An 18808-nucleotide genomic window follows, 5' to 3' on the forward strand; every position below is an offset into this window, starting at 1 on the left:
TGCAGGCATGAATTAAGAAGTAAATATTACTTTGTCTCCTGTACCTAACTCCACTTACTGTCTTGATTGACTTGTCCTTGGGCTATGAAAGATCTACTTTGCGGTGAAGACCATAACGAAATAGTTTGAAAACCATGAGAGTTTTCTTGTTTCAGGAAAGTAGATATTGCTTAAAGTCAACATGTGTTTTTCATTCACTTAATACAAAAATGCATCCTGTGACATGTGTTGTGCTTACTGTGCTGGTATCCAAGTTAAACAAGGAAAGGGGGATAGACTGAAAACATCTGGAGGAGGTGGTTTCTGTGCTGAGACAGGGAAAGTCTAAGTAGATAAAAGGAGGACACTCAAAATCCAAGGATGAGCTGGAGTAAAAGTGGTGAGGTTGCAGCTAACATAGTTGACAATCGTTTGCTTGGATATATTTCCAGATACAGTGAAACATAAAGATATACCAAGGTAGTGAGATGCCAGATTTATAAAGAAATGACTAAACCAAGATGAGTTTGTGTGCTTAGAGTTGGAAAGGCATTAAATGCCACCCTGAGGACGTAAGCTTGTCTTTGGCTTGAATATAAAAGCAACATAAAGTATTGACTTGAAAATATAATGTAGACTCTTGAGGGCAGGAAATGAAAGCACCAATTTTAATGCTTTGAAAACAGCACAAAGAAGACCATAGATAAAATTACTTCTTAAATTCTACCACATGCTGAATGTGCCATCTGAGACTACATCATGTGACCTTTATGATTCCAGGGATGACATAATAGAGACCATGATCCCTGGGCCGGTTCCTGCATTTATCTCCTGTTCCAGCCTATCCTATAAACCCTTTTAATACTTTCCAGGATGAACAAGAGACCACTTAGTAATTTTCCCTCTCTCCATGTTTTAGTCTTTTTCCAAATTCTTCCATTTTCTCTTCCTCCTTACAAGAAAGTATTTAAATTTACTCCCATATTTTTCCATCAAATGATCATATCAATCAAATATCTCTTTTTAACTTAAATGTTAATTTAGTCTCCCATTTAATCTTAACCTAATTTAAAAAAATAAGGTTAATACAGGTACACATCTATGCTTCTTGTTCAAATAAGAAAATTGCAGATATCTGTCAACATTTGCCAACATCAATTTTAATCTTTGTTATCCTGCATAAACTGGTAGTCCTCTGGTAGATCCTTTGTAATTAGGATGACGTTCATAAAGTGAAGTTGGCTGATGAGTTGGCCTTGAAAGAGAGGTAGCTGATGTATAAGCTGTCATTGTCACTGGAAACCGTGCATTGCTCCCTGGTTGAAGTTTAGAAAAACGACCTTCTTTGGCAGATATGTTGTGATATCCATTTGGAAAAGCAGAAGGCTCCACCATCAGTCCAAAATAATTACTCTGCATTGGAGACAAGATGGTGTTCTGAGAAGTAGAATTTTTGGTTTTAATGAACTTCATAATAAGGTCATTTGCTTCAGTGTATCTGCTTTGAGTGTGCCAGTGGACAATGTTCAACTGATTTAAAATAGCATGCTGATCTACTGCAATTTGTTCTGGTGGTCTGATGGACCAGAAAAATCACCGCTGATCGGGGAAGTTTTATCACCAATTATGTGGCTAGTAGAGGGCTTTCTAATTAGAGGCATTTTTAATTTTGCAAAAGGTAAAAATGCACTTTCTCCACTAGTGTCAGCCACAAAACCAGAATTATGAGTATCCACATTACCCCCTGCAATAAAGTGCTTCTTATTGAAATCTTAAGACAATGAAGATACCAGAGAGGCATTTTTAATCCCAACTCTTCTTTTTATTCTGATTAAAACCTGGGGAAAGACTCGTTTAAAATTTGAATTATGGTAGATCTGCAGCTACAATCAAAGTGAAAAATTTTAGTAATATTTTAAACCAAAATACAAGACTACAATAAGCCTAACGTATAAAACATCAGATTTCACATTTACAATGCACAGATAATATCATGAAAATATGAACATTGCTATTTTTTAAATTTCCTTATTTGTAAAATACACATATAAGTAGTATAGTCATCAAATTAAAGAAGTTAGCATTTGCAGTAACTGTGAATGCCACTTTTCACAAGCAGCTTTAATACCTTTATATAGATTTCTGATAAGATTCATAGTTGCAAGCAAAGTTTCTCTGAATCTTGAATACATATGGCACTGTCCTCATTTTTAGAAAAAATAAAGAATTTAAGACTTGGTAATTTTATACAGTTTTCAAAATCTAGCTTTAAATATATATTACCATAGACTGATGTACAACATAAATTTTCATATATAAGTTACCAAGTGGTTACTAAAATTTCTGAATACCTTGCTTAAAACAGAGACTTCTTTTCCTTGTGCCAGAAAGTCAGCTAGACAAGCAGATCTTTGAAAATTCTGCCTCACTTTACTAAACCCATAAAGGTTAAGCTGTCTAACTAAACTTTTCATACTTCCAGTTTAAATATTCTGAAAGGGGCCTTTCTCTCCAAAACTACCTTCTTAAAGACATCTTCATCAATCACTATGGAAGATCCATTATCATCCCACCAGATGGATTGATATTGGTCACTCCTAGCCATTTTCCAGAGTTTTCTTGGAAATCTCAGAGAACGAAAATCATTATCTTCATCTGGTTCTGAGACACAATGTGTGTAACATGGTCTTTTTATCAAAGATTCTTCAGACAAAGTCTGAAAAGCATTTTCTTCAATCATAGACCTTAAGTCCAAGTCCCCAGAGAATGTTTGATCACACAATAGAGATCTACCAGAGTTACCTGAAACAGTTGGTCCATCTTTATGAGACACATCTTGAATTTCTGAAGAAACATGTGTCATCTCAAATAACTTTTTATACAGCTACTTTTATAATCTGCATGATTTTGAGCACTGCAGGTTCAAATGCTGATTTGGCAAGCCTGCACAGATAAACTGCTAGGCAATCACAATGGTTCTCAACCTGAGTAGCTGTGTCATCACAATACGACTGGTATCCCAGCAACCCAAGTGTAAAATTCCGCCAGTGTTTACTTCTCATTCATCCAGTTAAAATGAAACATAAATGTTGCTTATTTTTATAGTGTGATCTGCAAATATTATCCCCACAAAATCTTTTTAAATAATATAATTTTGGGGTCTATGAAATAAAACCAATCTCCATACTTTTGTACACAAATTTATACTAGATTGGTGAACAGAGAATAAATAATGCAAAAAAAATAATTTTAAAGTTTTGGAAGTTAAAGTGAAATTTGTGTAAAACCTCTACAGAAAATGTGTAACAATTTCAATATCATTTGTTATTAAAATTAAACATAATTTGATTCGGAAATGGAAGTATGTATTTATCTGTGTTCTTTAAAATAAGTAGCTGTATATTCAAAATATGAGAAAAATAAATATCAGTTTATTTGGAATGTTAATAAATAAATTGTAAATATTTATAAAATAAAATTTTATTTATATAATCAATCAAATTTAAGAAATCCCAAAGGGGGGAATTTTTGTTTTAAATTGTAATTCAGTGGTATAAGTAAAACAAATATAATTTAATATTCTGGTATAAAAAGTACAAAAGAGACAATCTTATTGTATTTTTGCAAAAGTTTATTTTTGCCATTCTTTCAGTCAGAGGTTTTTCAATCCCTAGAAGGAATAAATTTTCATGTCATCTGTATAATCCATACTCTTGTGGCTTCTGTTATGTGTTCCAAAATGCTGTTGATAAATACTCTTATGTACAAGATCCTGGGTTCAATAAGCAGTGCCTCCATTAAGGGGCAAACAAACAAACAATCAAAAAACAAAGAAATAACAGTATATGTGGTTTGGGGTGGAAAATACCAGGTAATGCATTTTAGGAAGCAATATGTTTCTCAGTCTTCAAATAGTTGGCATTGTTTATATAATACAGCATTTTAAGGCAAGTGTTCTGTTCACTAATTGTAAATGATAGCTATGTTCTGTATCAGTAAACTGATATAACTGGTATTATATATTATATATAAATCCAGTATAACTGGATTTATACCAAAATTTATATTATTTATTTCAAAATAAATTCCATTAAGGATAAGCCAAATTCAAAATGACAGATATAATTTTAAGTAAATAAATGTAAAATCAAGCTGTAATGTAAATTCTTACTTCAGTATCTGTAAATTCCATTCTAAATAAATATTAGCAACCTGAATTCATGGCATATTATATGTATTATAAACTATAGTTAAGTTGGATTTAGTCTTGATTCATAAATATTATTTAACATACGCAGATTATTATATGTGGTAACATCCTATAAAAAACAAAGAATTGAAAAATTACAATTTCAAGAAATGTAGGAAATTTATTGACAAAACTGATCTTAACTATTTTATTTAAATATTCTTTACAAATTCGCTCTATATAGAAGTTAACTAAACAAAATAAAAGCCATATATGAAAAACCCATGAGTAACATCAAGTTCAATGTTAACATACAGGAAGGTTTTCCTCTGGTACAGTAATAAGAAAAAGAAGCTCATTTTCACACGTCCTAAATTACACTACTAGAAGTCCTAGCCAGAACATCTTGTCAAGAAAAAATATAAAAGGTATCCAACTTGTAAAATTCAGTAAAGTATTTACAGATGACATAATTATACATTGATAGAAAACTCCATAGACTCCTCCAGTGACTGTAAGAAATAATGAACAAACTTAGTATACTTGCAGAATACAAAATCAATATACAAATATCCGTTGCATTTTTATATAGTAACGACACATTATCAGAAAGAGAAATTAGGAAAACACTTGTGTGTAAATCTATACCAAAAAGAATAAAATAGGAGTACATTTGTTAAGTGAAATAAAAGATCTAAACATAGATCTATAAATTTCAGGTGTAAGAAATATAAGTAAATTAATTAAATAGAAAGATATTCTGTGCTCATGGATTGTATACAATGTGAGGAAATATTGTAATCTATCTTTTCAATATTCAATCTCCACAGCACTAATTATTGAGGAGAATATGTTTTCTTCATTTTATACTCTAGCTTTCTTTTTCATGGGTTAATTCATCATAGGTGTGAGGGATTATATCTGGTTGCTCTACACTCTTCTATTGATTGGTGTCTGTTTCTGAGCCAGTATCATGTTGTTTTATTTACTAAAGCTTTGTAAGAGTGTTTAACATCAGAGAATTTTACACCATGACATTTAATACACTTTTTCAAGATTATTTTGGCAACTCATGATCTTTGTGGTTACATAATTTTTGATATTATTTGTTCTATATAATGGAAAAATCTCATAGGTATTTTGACATGAATCAAACTAAATGTAGATTCCCTTGGGTAGAATGGTTGTTTCAACAACATAGATTCACATCATTAACATAAGAGATCTTTTCATTTCTTTGGATCAGTTTTAATTTCCTTCACTAATGTTTTCTGTTTTTAACGTATACGCTTTCACCTTATTTGTTAAATTCATTTCGAGGTGTTCTTTTCATATATATATAATTATATGCATAATATATGTAAACTCGTTTCCTACACAAATACAGCCGGCAGAAGGCAGTGGCAAGACCTATTCAAATTACTGAATGAAAGAAAGCTGTAATCAAAGATACTTTATCAAGCAAGGCTATCTTTGAGAATAGAAGGAGAGGTAAATAACTTCCACACAAGCAAATACTTAAAGAATTTGGCAAGAGAAAATGAAATAATGAAAGATCTACTCTAAATACAAAAGAAGCAGGATGCTATAGAAAAGAGAAAGGCATAATTATAAAGGCAATATCTTCAGTGACTTACAACAGAATATATAAGATGTTCTAAAAGAGAACATCAGAATTTTTAAGGGTCACAGAATGAAACAGGACAATACAGCGTTTTTATTTCTTGTTTCTCTTCTCTGTAGGATGGGTAAGAGTTTGTATTCTTATCAGTTAAAATAAACAGATACATTATGGGTCAATATAAATACACAACAAGGTAAACATAAGTCAAAATCTTACAATGAAATCACAAAGCCATAAAGAAACCAAGATAATAAAAGAAAACTATCAAGCCATAAAAAGAAAAAGAAATGAACAAAAAGGAAATACCACATCAACTGGAAAATGAAGTTCAAAATGGAAATAAACACCAGTCTATCAATAATTATCACAAATGAAAATGGAATTAATGCTTCATTCAAAAGATATATAGTCAGATGGGATAATATAACAAGACCCTACATAATGAAGCATACAAGAGACCCTATTTAGTAAGTGGAAAACACAATTGGAAGTGAGAAGATGGAAGAATATATTGCATGCAAATACACATGACCAGAAAGCAGGACTAGCAGTTCTTACTTCACAAAAATAGACTTTACAAGAAAGGTCATAGAGAAAGATAAACAAGGACATGATATAATGATTAAAAGAGCAATAGAAAATGAGTGTTTTATACTCATTAATACATATGCACTCAATATAGGAGCACCTAAATAAATAAAGCAAATACTAATAGATAAAAAGAGAGAAATCGCTGGGAACACAATCACAATAGGATACTATAACACCCCGTTACCATCACTGGACGGGTCTTTCACACAGATAATTAATATGGGAACAAAGATACTAAAAGACATGATAAAATAATTGGAGATGGTTGATACTTCCAAAAGAGTACTTCTCCCAAAAACAGAATATACATTCTTTTCCAATACACATGGAACATTTTCAAGGAAAGATTATTAACTCAGGCACAGAAGAAGCCTCAAAAAATTTAAAAAGATAAATATTATTTCAAGCATCTTTTCTGAGTATAATACTATGAAACTAGAAATAAATCATAGAAAAACAGGGAGAAAAAATGACAGCATCCAGATTAAAAAACATGGTACTATAACAAAGGAGGGAGTTGATGAAATAAAAGAAGAAATTAAAAAATATCTTGAGAAATATGACAAAACACTTCACAAAGTCTATGGAATACAGTTAAAGCAGGTTTAAGAGGGAAGTTCTTAGTGACAAAGCCCTCCTTAAAAAGAAGTACAGTTTCAAATAAATAATCTGACGTTCTATGTAAACTAATCATGAAGAGTAGAGCAAACAAAACCAAAAGTCAGCAGAAAGGGGGAAAAAGTAAAGCTCAAGGAGGAAAGAATTGAAATAGGGATTAAAAAATAGAAAAAAAATCAATCAAATTCTTTTTTGAAACTTTAAACAAAATTGACAAATCTCTCGGCAGGATCACCAACAAGAAAAGAAAGAGAACCCAAATAATATAAGAAATGAAAATGGAGAAAATACAAAGAGTACAACAAATTTACAAAATATCATAAGGAAATATCAAGAGCAACAGTATGGAAACAAACTGGATAACCAGGAAGTAATGGAGAAGTTTTTGGCAACATTCAGTCCACCAATATTGCATCAAGAAGAAATTAACCATTTGAACAGACAGATTACTAGAAATGGAATACAATTATCAATACAATAAAAAATATCTGCAAACAAAATTCAGACCCAAATAGCTTCACTGGGGAATTTGACCAAACATACAAAGAAAAATCCATATAAGTCCTCCTCAAACTCTTCCAAAAGATTGATATGGAGAGAGTACTCCCAAACCCACACCATAAGGCCAACATCAACCTGATACCAAACCAGACAAAGACACTACCCCAAAAAGAAAACTATAGGCCAATATCATTGAGAAACATAGATGTGAATGTCCTTAAGAAAGTATTAACAAACAGAATCCAACAGCATGTGAAAAAAAGATCATGCACCATGGTCAAGTTAGGTTCATCCCAGGAACACAAGGATGGTTGAACATATGCAAATCAATCAGTCAATTGTGATACACCATATCAACAAAAGACAAAAACGATATGATCATCTCAGCAGATGCAGAAAAAGCATTTGATAAAATTTAACATCTATTTGCCATAAAAGCTCTTATCACAGTGGGCATAGAGGGACCATATCTCAACATAATGAAAGCTATTTATGACAAATATATAGCCAGCAAAATACCCAATGGTGAAAAACTGAAACCCTTCCCACCAAAACCTGAGACAAGACAAGGATGCCCATTCCCACAATTTCAATTCAATATAGTCTTGGAATTCCTAGCCACAACGATCAGGCAAGGAAAATAAACAAAACTATTCAGACTGGGAAAGAAGAGGTAAAATTGTCAATTTATGCAGACATGACACTGTGTATAGAAAACTGTAAAAGCTTCACAAAAAATTACTTAGGCTAAAAAAGGAACTGGGCTAGGTAGCCAGATTAATCTACAAAAAAAAATTACATTTCTTTACACTACCATTGAATCATCAGGAAAACAAAGTATGGAAACAATCACTTTAATAACTGCACCCAAAACTATAAAATGCTTAAGAATAACTCTGACCAAGGTGGCAAATGACTTATACATGGAGAACAAGGAAATATTGATTGAGGAAATCAAGAAAGATTTTAAGAATTGAAGAGATACCCAATGGTCTCGTAATGGAAGCAATAATACTGTTAAAATGGCCATAATGTCCAAGGTAATCCACAAACTTAAACTGGTTTCCTATCAAATTATGCAAAACATTTATTTTGAGGACTGAAACAAATGAGCAGAAGATTTATATAGAATCCAAAATGAACCATAATTTCCATAACAATATTAAAGACAAAGAAAGAGGCTGGAGCAATAACCCGACTGGTCTCCATACACTATTGCAGAGCTACAATAGTTAAAACCACATGATATTGGTACAGAAACAGGCATATGGATCAATGGAAGAGAATAGAGAGCCTAGGAATAAATCTAAAGGCCTATGTTCAATTAATATTTGACATAGTAGCCAAGATTATGACAGAGAAAAGCCCATCTCTTCACCAACTGGTGTTGGGAAAACTGGATAGCAGCATGCAGAGCAATGGAGTTAGAACAATCCTTCAATCCATACACAAGAATATGCTCAAAATGGCTTGAAGACTGAAATGTAAGGCAAGACACACTATATCTCCTAGAAGAAAATATAGGCAAAACACTCTGAGATAAATCTCAGCAATGATCTCCTAGAACAGCCTATCCAGTTAATGGGTGTAAGAGCAAAATTAATAAATGGGACCTAATTAAACTTCTAAGCTTTTACACAGAAAATGGAACCATAAACAAAGCAAAATGACAACCTACAGGATTAAAGAAAATATTTAGAAATAATGCAACTGACAAAGGCTAAATTTCCAAAATATAATGACTTCATACAATCTAATAATAATTAAAAAAACAAACAAGAAACCCAATCTGAAAATGGGCAGAAGCCCTAAACAAGCAATTCTCCAAAAGAGACATACAAATGACACATAGATTTATGAAAAACAATTGCTCACTATCATTATCAGAGAAGGACAATTCAAAACGATAATGAAGTATCACCTCACAATAGTCACAATGGCCATCATTCAAAAGTCCACAAATAATAAATGCTGGGGAAGCTGTGGAGAATGGGAACCCTCCTAAACTGTTGGTAGGAATGAAGTTGGTGCAGTCACTGTGGAAAACAGGATGGGGATTCCTCTAAAGTATATAAATAGACTTAACATATGATCCAGCAATCCCACTTCTGGGTAGACATCAATCGGAACCATATTTCAAAAAGACAACTGCACCCCAAATTTCTTAGCAGTAGCCTTCAGACAGGGGCCTACAAACACAATATTCCTTGACAGAAAAATGGATGAAGAAAATTTGATGTACATATGCAATGCAATCAGTACTTTGCATTCCTATCAACACTGTCCACAGTGTTCCTTTTCCTACACAATCTCACCAACATCTATTTCTTTTCTTTTTGATGAGAGCCTTCTGACAATTGTGAGGTCTTGTCTCATTTTTGGTTTATGACTTTCCCAATAATTTATAGCTCTGAACATATTTTCATGTGTCATTTTGCCAACTGTATGTTTTCTACAGAAAATTGATTCAGATCTATCTATTCAGTTCCTATGGACACTTTTTTAACTGGATTGTTTGGTCTTTTTTTGATTTTGTGGTGTATGAGTTTCCCATATAGTTGCATATTAACTCTTGTTTGGAAAATTTCACTTGCAAATATATTCTCCCATTGTGTTCGTTGACTTTTCACTTTATTGATCATTTCTTCTGCAGTGTAAATCTGTTTAGAGTGATACAATCATATTTTGTTTGTTTTCCATCTGCTTCCATTGGCAGAGGAGACATATTGAGAATCAAATTAAATCCAATGTCAGAGTTTACTTCTTATATTTTACACTACGATTCTTTGTTTTCAGATTTTAGGCTTTATATGCCCAGGAGTGGGATTGCTGGATCATATGATAGGTCTATAGAAAATTGCCTTCTGCTCATTTTCTGTCTGAGTTGTTTGTAGATTTTTGAAATGGAGTTGTATGAACGATGTGTGTATTTTAGAAATTAGCCTCTTGTTGATTGCATTGTTTCCAAATGTTTTCTCCCATTTGGAAGTTCATCTTTTCATTCTGTTTATTTTGCTGTATAGAAGCTTTTAAGTTTAATTTGGATCTATTTGATTATTTTGCCTTTATTGTTTTCAGCTTGGGAGAGTGACATAAGAAAATTTCGCTACAATTTATGTTTTGACTATGTTAGTTTCCAGGAGTTTATTGTGTCATGTATTAGATTCAGATATTTAAAACATTTAGAGTTTATATTTGTACAGTGTGATGGAGTGTTCTAATTTCATTGATTTACATGTAGATGTCTAACTTTCTCAACATCACATGCTGAAGACTGTCTTTTAGGCATTATATAATTTTGATTCCTTTGTCATAGTTTAGTTGACCATAGGTGTGATGTTTAATTCAGCCTCTGTGTTCTGTTCCAGTGATATAGATGTTTGTTTGTTTTCCAGCATTGTGCTGTTTTGATTACAGTTTTTGTAATATAGTCTGAGATCTGGGAGGGATATGCGTTATGCAACCAACTTTGTACTTTTCCCTCATTGTTTCTTTTGCAGTTCTAGTTCTTTTGCTTTTCCATACAAATCTTAGGACTGTTTTAAGTTCTGTGGAAAATATCATGTAATTCGATCTGAATCACTTTATATTTGTAGACATTTTTTGTAGTATACATATTTTAACACTATTAATTCCTCTAAACTAAGATCTTGAAATTTCTTTCCATTTCTTTGCATCAAATTCAAATTTCTTTATCAGTGTCCTATTGATTTTATTATCTTGGATTTTTCATAGATTTTTCATTTTTGATCTGTTTTCATATGGATTTTTTTAAATAATGGAATATTTCACTGTTAGTATAAAGAAATGTGACATTTTTTGTATATTAATCATGAATCATCCTACTTTGCCAAATGTCTTTAATAGTTTTAGTTGTTTTCATGTGGAGAATCTTTAGGGTTCTCTATATAGATTATCCTGTCATCTAAAATAATAACAGTATTACTTTATTCAATCCAACTTGAGTAACGTTTTTTTCTTGTCCGATTGCTGTTGCTATGACTTCCCATACTGTGTTTAATAGAAATGGTGAGAGTGTGCATCCTTGTTTTATTCCTTAATTTGGCTTTCAGTTATTCACTTTTGCATATTATGTTGTCTGTGTGTCTGTAATTAATGACTTTAGTTATGTTGAGATATATTTCCTGAATCCTACTTTGGTAAGAAGTTTCTGTTTTTGTTGATTCTACTGTTCTTGTTGTTGTTGCTGCTGCTGTTTTAATGAATGAAAGTTGAAGTTTGTGAAATGTTGTTTATCGATTTATTGGGATGACCAAGTCATTTTCCCTTTTTCTTTTGTTAATGTGGTGTATCAAACTGATTGATTTCATGTAATTTCAACCTCTCTTATGACCCTGCAATGAATTAAAGTTGATCATGTTGTATGATTCATTTTAGGTATTGCTGGATTTAGTTTATTAATAATACTTTTTTGAGTTTTTGCATCTATTTCAATCAAAGTTATTGGCTTGAAATTCTCTTTGCTTGTACTTTGTTTGTTGGCTTTGCTATCAGGGTAATGAAAGCTTCATAGAATTAATATGGGAGTTCCCTACATCTTCACTATTTTTGAATAGTTTGAAGAGTATAAGTCCTGCTTTGTATTTTTCGGCAATTCTCCATGGGAGCTGTTTAAATCTGCACCAATGTTTAATGTTTTTTTAAATGCAGATTCTATCTTTCTTCTAGTAAACAGTTTGTTCAAATTAATGTTTCTCCTTATCTCTGTCTATTTCTAGACATTTGTCTATTTCTTCTAAGTTTTCCAGTTTATTAGCATGTAATTGGTGACAAAATGTTCCCTTTTTTGTATATCTGAGAGAACAATTGTTATTTCTTCACTTTTATTTCTGAATTTATTTCTTTGGAGCATCTCTCTTTTCTTTATGATGCACCTGGATAGAGGTTTTTTGATTTTGCTTATCTTAAAAAGAAAACAAAAAACAAAATCATTGGTTTTACTACTTTTTGAATAGTTGTTTTTGCTCTCTAATTTACATTAACACCTGTAATATTTAGGATCATGTTTTTTTCTTTTTTTAACTTTTTTAAATTGATTTTCAATCATTTTACAAAGTTGTCTCAAAGTCCATTTTAGAGCACACTTTTTTAGGTACAAGTAACATATATACATTTTTTCTCCCATTTTTTCACCTGTGAGCTGCCGTTAACGTCTTTTATATATTTCCCTGTGCTATAGAGTACAATCCTGTTTATCTATTTTACAATTTTGACCTCCCAGCCTATCTCTTCCCACACCCCACCCCTTGGCAAACAACACTTTGTATTCTCTGCCTGCGAGTATATTTCTGTTTTCTATTTATGCATTTTTTGCTAAGTTTGGTTTTGTTTTTTGATTCCACACATGAGCCATCTCATATGGTATTTTTCTTTCTATTTCTGGCTTACTTCACTTAGACTGATTTTCTCCTGGACCATCCATGTTGCTGAAAATGGCATTATATTGTCAGTTTATAAGAATGACTACTATTCCATTGTATAAATATACCACCTCTTCTTTATCCAGTCAACTGTCGATGGACATTTAGGCTGTTTCCATGTCTTGGCTATTATAAATAGTGCTGGCTATGAGCATTGGAATGCAGGTGTCTTCCTGAAGTAGGGTTCCTTCTGGATTTATGCCCATGAGCGGGATTCTTGGGTCATATAGTAAGTCTATTCCAAAGCTTTTGAGGAATCTCCATCCTGTTTTCCACAGTGGCTTCACCAACCTGCATTGCCCCCAGCAGTGAAGGACGGTTCCCTTTATTCCACAGCCTCTCCAGCATTTGTCATTTGCGGATTTTTGAATGATGGCCATTCTGACTGGTGTGAGGTGATATCTAATTGCAGTTTTGATTGGCATTTCTCTGATCATCAGTGATATTGAGCATTTTCTGATGTTCCTTTTGATCATTTGTATGTCTTCCTTGGAGAATTGCTTGTTTATGTCTTCTGCCCAATTTTGGATTGGGTTGTTTATTTTTTCTTATTCAGTTGGATGAGCTGCTTATATACTCTGGAGATCAATCCTTTGACGGTTTCATATGCAAATTTTTTCCCATTCTGTAAGTTGTCTTGTTGTTTTACTTCCGGCGTCTTTACTGTGCAGAAGCTTGTAAGTTTCATTAGGTCTCATTTGTTTATTCTTGGTTTTAATTTTTCTACAAGGAAATTTATGCAATATATATTTTCTATATATTGTAACATATTTCTATATATTGTAACATATTCTCTGCATATAGTGAGACTTTTACCTCTTCCTTTCCAATTTGCATCCACTTTACTTCTCTCTCTTGTTTGATTGCTGTGGCTAGGACTTCCAAGTCTATCTTGAGTAGGAGTCGTGATAGTGTGCATTCTTTTACTTTCCCAGATTTTAGTGGGAAGAATTTGACTTTCTCACCATTGAGTACTATGCTGGCTGTAGGTTTGTTATCTATAGCTTTCATGATGTTGAGATATATTCCCTCTATGCCCACTTTGGTGAGAATTTTTATCATACGTGGGTGTTGAATTTTATCAAATGCTTTCCTGCATCTATTGAGATGATCATGTGGTTTTGGTTCCTTCTCTGGTTGATGTGCTGTATTACATTGATTGATTTGCATATGTTGAACCACCCCTGTGTCCCTGGCATGATCCCCACTTGGTCATGATGTATAATCTTTTTTCTGTGTTGTTGGATTCTATTTGCTACTATTTGGTGAGGATTTTGGTGTCTGTCTTCATCAATGATATTGGCATATGATACTCTTTTTTGGTAGTGTCTTTGCCTGGTTGTGGTATCAGGGTGATTGTGGTTTCATAGAATGACTTTGGGAATATTCCTTTCTTTTCAAACATCTGGAAGAGTTTGAGAAGGACTAGTATGAGTTCTTCTGTTATGTTTGGTAGAATTCTTCGGTGAATCCATCCAGTCATGGCTGCTATTTTTAGGGAAGTTTTATATTGCTATTTTAATTTCATTTCTGGTGCTCTGCTTTTTCAAGGGGTCAGTTACGTCTTGATTCAGTCTTGGTGGACAGTATGATCACAGAAACTTGTCCAGCTATTGTAGGTAACACAGTTTGGTTTAATATATTTTCATAATATTCTCATATGATATTCTGTTTTTCTAAATTTTGTGGTAATTTCTGCATTCTCATTTCTTATTTGGTGATTTGTACTCTCTCTCTTTTCTTCTTTTTGACTTTGGCCACAGGTTTGTCGATTTTACTTACTTTTTGGAAAAACCAGCTTTTGAATTGGTTGATTTTTTTCCTGTGTTCTTTTTCATCTCTGTGTTATTTATTTCCTCCCCTATATTTATGATTTTCTTCCTTCCCCTGTCTTTTGGGTATTTTTGTTCTTCTATTTCTAGTTCATTCTGCTGGTGGGTTAAACTGTTTATTTGTGGTTGTTCTTTTTTGAGGAAGGCCTGTATCACAATAAACTCCCCTCTCAGCACTGCTTTCGCTGTGTCCCATAAATATTGTGTGGTTTTGCTTTCATTTTCTTTTGTCTCAAGGTACATTTTCATTTCACCTTTGATTTCTTCATTGACCCATTTGTTTATTAATAACATATTATTTAATCCCTATGCTTTCATTTTTCCCCTTTGTTTCTCTGTTGTTGATTTCTAGCTTCATGGCATTGTGGTCAGTAAAGATACTTGAGGTAATTTCTAACTTCTTAAAATTGCAGAGGTTTCTTTTATGCCCAAGTACATCATGAATCCTGGAAAATGTTCCACGTGCACTTGAAAAGAATGTATATCCTATTTTGTGGGGGGGTGCAAAGCTCTGAAAATATTCACCAAGGGTTATATTTCTATTGTATTATATAAATTCTCAGTTGCCTAATTTATTTTCTGTCTCGATGATCTGTCTAGTTATGTTAATGCAGTGTTGAAATCTCCAAATATGAATCCCCCTTTATATCTGTTAGTAATTATTTTATGTACTTAGGTGCTCCTATATTTGGTGCATATGTATTAACGAGTGTGCTATCTTCATATTGTATCACTCCTTTAATCATTATAAAATGTCCTTCTTTTTCTTTCTTTATGGCCTTTGTTTTAAAGACTATTTTGTCTGAAGTCAGTACTGCAACACCTGCTTTTTTGGTTTTTCCAATTATATGAAATGCCCTTTTTCCATTCTTTCACTATCAATCTATTTGTGTCCTTCTCTCTGATGTGGGTCTCATGTATGCAGCATTTTAAAGGTTCTTGCTTTATCATCCAGCCGGCCACTCTATGACTTTCGACTGTAGCATTTAGTCAAATAACATTTACAATAATTGATGATAGGCTTGTGTTTATTGACAATTTGAACTTTCCTTTGCAGTTGATTTGGTATTTACTCTTTGTTCCTTTCATCTTCCTTTTATGGTTTGGTAAATTTGCTTTGTATTATCATGAATTTTTTTTTGTTTTAGTGACACCCTGATAAGTTTTTGTCTTCTAGCTACCCTTTTTTATAATTCCCTTAGACCATTAATATAACTGTTTTTATTAAATGGGTAGTAACATGATCTCAAACCCATCCTACCGAGAATAAACAATTTTAAAAGGAAAGACCAAAAAATAAATTCTCTATTTTCCTGTCTCCCTTTCCCACTCTCAATGATTTGTATGTGTTGTTTTAAAATTTTGTGCTTATTTTATTTGTAATTCATGAGTTATCACCTTTCCAGCTGTGAGTTTCAAATTTCTGTTGCATCCTGCTACTTTTCTTTTTAGAGAAGGCCTTTCAATAATTCTTTTAGCTTGGGTCTAGATTTGCTGAACTTTTGAAGCTTTTTCAAGTCTTAGAAATTCTTTATGTCTCCTTCTACCAAAAAGGATAGCCTTGCTGGTTAAAGTATCCTAGGATATAACTTTTTTTTCATTCAGGACTTTGAATATATCTTGCCACTCCCTTCTGGCCTGTAGTATTTTTGTAGTGAAATCACCTGGGAGCCTAATGGGGATTCCCTTATAACTCACTCTTTGCTCTTCTCTTGCTGTCTTTAGGATCATTTTTTATCCATGACTCTGGCCATCTTAATTATATGTCTTGGTTTGGGTGTATTTGGGTTCTTCCTGTTTGGTACACTCTGATCTTCCAGTATTGGATATCTGATTCCTTCTTTAAGTTTGGGAAGTTCTCAGTCATGATTTCTACAAAAACCTTTGTAATCCCCTTTGATCTTCTTCCCCTTCTGGGACATTTATCATGCCAAATTTGGCATGCTTTCTATTTTCCCATAGGTCCGTTATGCTTTTTTCATTACTTTCTCATTGTTTCTCTTGTAGCTCTACTGTTTGGGTGCTTTCTATTGTCCTGTCTTCTCAGTCACTAATTCGTTCCTCTGCGTTATCTAGTCAGCTTTGCTACGCCTTTAAATCATTCCTCATCTCAGTCAACAGGTTTACCTATTCTACTCGGTTCTTCTTTATAGCTTCCATTTCATTTTTGACATATTTAATATGTCTAAACACTATCTCTTTTATTTCTTTCAGTACTTAGATCACTCCATTTTTGAAATCTTCATCTAGTAGGTATCGATGTCTATTTCACTGATCATTCTTTCAGGGGATTTCTCTTGTTCTTTTAATTGGGAATGGTTTCTCTGCTTCTTCATCTTTCTACTACCTCTCTGGCACTGATTTTTATGAAGTATCAGTTATATACTGTGGTCCTAAAGGAGTATGTCTACCTAATGACAATGTAATAATACAACTTAGAAAACAGAAAAAAGAGAGAGAGAGAGATAAGGAATTTTAAAGATGGGAGAAATAAAGCTTTGAAGACATTGTATAATGAATAATATTAAAGCAATTTGAAGCAGAGTTTGAAAAGTAATAATAATAAAAATATTTTAAAAAATTTCAAAGGGATTAAAATGGTGGTATATATAATTGAATAAGAAGTAAAAATTAAGAGGATAATAGAAAATGGAACAGGTAAAAACAGATTAAAACAAGGGGGTGGTCTGTGTACTCCTGAGGACTGTGTACTTTTAATGTGAAATCTTTCTGTATTCATCCTGTTTTGGAAGTTCATCTTGCTGTTTCCAGAGGCCCTCCATTGGAGCCCTCATCTGTGCTGCTCCCAGAGCATTTTGGCAAGCAGATCGCTTCTACACTAAACACTGGTTCAGATGCAGCTCTCTTTACTTTGGGCTGGCTTGTCACTGCCCTGCCCGATGCTGCAGTCAGATGTTGCAGACTGACTAGGAAGGATTGGGCATCATGTCCTTTCCCAGCACCATGGTCAGGGGCTGCATTCCAGCTCAAAATTTGAGGGACCACCCGCCCTCTCAGGTTGCCGATCACTCTGCTGCTCTGTGCCACTGTACTCTCTGCCTCAGGTTTGCACACCGGATGTGGGCTCAGTGAAGACTGAGGAATAGGCCTGTCTCTGGTCTGGGCCAAGATCCAGCTCCTTGTTTGTCTTGGCAGACAACTTCTCTGAGGAATGAGACTGTAGTATCATATTTGCCTCATGCTGTCGGCAAGTCTCAGTCTGGCCCTTGATGCTGCTAAGTCCCTAGGTGTAGATGCAGGTTTTGCCCCCACTGCCACCTGGGGGCAAAGCACCAGAGTTTATGGTGGCTGTGTCTGAGCCCCAGCTCTCTTCACCTAGAAACTTTTGTGGATTTTCATAGATGGGAATTGCACCCTTCCCACAATTGGGCACATCTGCCCTGTTGTTTTAGGGAGGGCCCAGGTTGTTCTGCCCTGTGCACCCATAGCAATGGCTCAAGCCCACTCCATTCCCCCAGGCCACCACAGTGCACCCATTCCCATCTACCACCCAGCTCGGGCAGCATGGCCCTGCCCCCAGCTTCTGGGCTGCATCTTCGGCTGGGTGCCACAGGGATTCTCTCTGCCTGTTTAACTTAGTTCTGTCATTCAACTTATACTATGTACAAGGCCAAGCCTTGGAGGCTCCCCCACCATCCTGCTGAACTCTCAGTTGGAGAGGGGAGACACAGTGAATGAGCAACAATCCTTCTTTGCTGCTCCCTCCCAATGGGACCTGTCCCACTCTGTTTTGCCTTTTATTCTTTCTTTCTTTCTTTTCCCTACCGATTTTTCACATCTTTATCTACTGAAGAGGACAATGATCTGTCAGATTTCTGCAGGTTATTTGGTTAGTTGAGTGGGTCTGTGGATATGAGTGCATTTGTGGAAAGGGTGAGCTATGAGCATCTTTCTACTCCTCCATCTTTGCCTCCCCCAAAGAAAGTCTCACTTTATGCTGGAAGATAAACATAGTCTGGAAAAAATGGAAAAGATATTCCTTGGAAATGACAAGAAAGTGCAGATTGCAATG

The 18808-nt window shown here is 33.9% G+C and overlaps 1 long non-coding RNA gene across 1 annotated transcript; it reads right to left on the reverse strand.

The window, feature by feature from the left end:
- Positions 1-1119: 1119 nt before the first annotated feature.
- On the reverse strand, positions 1120-2976 carry LOC140695217 (uncharacterized). Its single transcript, XR_012070911.1, has 2 exons — positions 2782-2976; positions 1120-1392 (listed from the first exon to the last, which is right to left on the reverse strand). It is a non-coding gene; the product is annotated as an uncharacterized lncRNA (long non-coding RNA).
- Between the last annotated feature and the right edge of the window lie 15832 nt (positions 2977-18808).

This window comes from Vicugna pacos, unplaced genomic scaffold (genome assembly GCF_048564905.1).
Source record: "Vicugna pacos unplaced genomic scaffold, VicPac4 scaffold_191, whole genome shotgun sequence".
In the NCBI taxonomy this organism is placed as follows: Eukaryota; Metazoa; Chordata; class Mammalia; order Artiodactyla; family Camelidae; genus Vicugna; species Vicugna pacos.